Genomic DNA, 2,128 nt, shown 5'->3' on the forward strand with positions numbered 1-2,128 from the left:
AGCATTGTTGTATTCTCATTACTTATTACTAACCATATTAATATTGTAGTAAGTAAAAGTAACAACTCGTAGAATTCTCATGTACTAATAATTCATCTGTGCATTAGGCTAGAATTCTCACGTCACCTGACGCCAGTATTGCGTCAGATTTCTTTACAGTAAAACACATTATATACAATTTGTGTGAGAATTAAATACGATTCTCCATAATTAAAGCATTCTGTATGGCAACTGATTGCAGATGAATGGTTCTCTAACTAAAAGCCGAATAGAGCTTTAGAATCAAAACGTCTACCTCGCGATAGAGGTAACGTCATCAATGAATGCTATGGGGAGACATTAATTCCTCTCCCTTATATCTTTACTATTCTTAAATAGTTAAATAATAATATTCCGTTCCTCTAAATAATAAACCCATCCAGTCTTTAGAGTTTCAAGCGCGAATGCGAGAAATATTAATGTTCAAGACAATAATTTGTGTTGTGAACGTCGACTGGGCGTGGGTTGAGGGACGCCATCCTCAGTCGGGAAGCGGACACGTGCAAGGCCAGAAGGAGGCAAAGCTACGCTTACCGTACTCACAAAAGACGCCATTGTCCAGCAAATAGGACAAGTGTGTCCATCCACAGAGGAAAGCCGCCACTGTGAGGCGTGAACGACCTTGCAGATAATATCTTCAACTAGTGCTGGTGTTAAAGAGGGATCTTAGACTTGGTTCCTGACGACACGTGATCAGCCAGCTTGAAACGCATCAATCCAGGATAGGTTCACCGGAACTTGGGATGCGTAATTACGGCAATCTTAATACTTACACAGTGCCCACAGCTAAGTACCTTTTATTTGATGCATCATTTATAAGTTTATTAATAGCGGGGTGATTGCACGTCACGCGGCAAGATAACACCTAATAACAGTTGATTAGAATTCTATCTGTAGATATCAATAATCTTGAATATGAATTGAGTAGTTAAATCAATTGCTACTGGTAGTTATTTATCTTGCAGCTTGAGAGACGGATTCCTCACGCTGCCTTCTCCATGTTAATCGTGCCATTCGCCAATGTGCCAGACTTGGAGATTAAGAGGACTTCCAGAGTTATCTAAAGGAACCTACTACAAGCTAAGGCTTATTTCTTTTTCCTATATTTTAGCAATTTGATACATTCAGAATGTTCAACATAATGTGTGATTTACTGTAACTCATTACTATGCTCATATTCATGTTCTTCTTTGTATGAATAATATTATATTCAACATTATTTATAGGATTAGATTATTATTAATTGAATTAGTGAACGAACCACACTGATTCCTGGACGTACTGACCTCCAGTAATAACCCCCCAATGTAGGTGTTTGAGGTTTGGTTTTTTAATAATACAGTCCATTAATTATTCTTATGATCATACTTTCTAGTCATATCCATAGTCACTGGTTTTCTCTAGATTTTTATCTAATGATCTGAAATTCTCAGTTTCCCTCTTTACTTTAAAAGCGGGTGGTCCTTCGTAATTTAATTTACTACTTTAATTATTAATTAATCAGAATCAAACCCAAATATCCCACACAGTCCCTCAAATATTTGCTCGAGAGTGAGAAACTCGGTTTTATAGTGTGAGCAGATTTCTGCTAAAATATATCGAGGTAATTTCCTCTGTAAAAGTAACTTAATTGACCATTCTGAGGCTGGTACATCAACTTTAGTACCTAAGGCCTTCACTAGAGACTCTACTTCTAGCCTGAAGCTTTGAAGTGAGTCTGGTAGGTTACTTGGTGCATTCAGATCCAGTAACTGGTAATACAGGTTAGCTATACTCAACTCCTTGTTGCAATAGTTCAAGTTTAGTAGTTTTATAGCTTCCTCATAATTACTGTCAGTGAGAGCTAGGTTATTTATGACCTTTTTTAGCCTCCCCTTTGAGAAGACTAATTAGGTAAGAGAATTTAGAAACTCTGTCAAGAGAAGGTTTTTTATGTATATGAATCTCAAATGTAGTCCAAAATGTGTCCCAATTTTCTTCATCCAGCCCTGCAAATGTAGGTAAGTCTAAAGTAGGTAGACGAACCTCAGGTAATTGATTACTGGATTGAGACAGTATTATTTGCATTGTATTTATGTTGATTTACTAT

The sequence above is a fragment of the Procambarus clarkii genome, chromosome 18 (genome assembly GCF_040958095.1).
Source record: "Procambarus clarkii isolate CNS0578487 chromosome 18, FALCON_Pclarkii_2.0, whole genome shotgun sequence".
Classification (NCBI taxonomy): domain Eukaryota; kingdom Metazoa; phylum Arthropoda; class Malacostraca; order Decapoda; family Cambaridae; genus Procambarus; species Procambarus clarkii.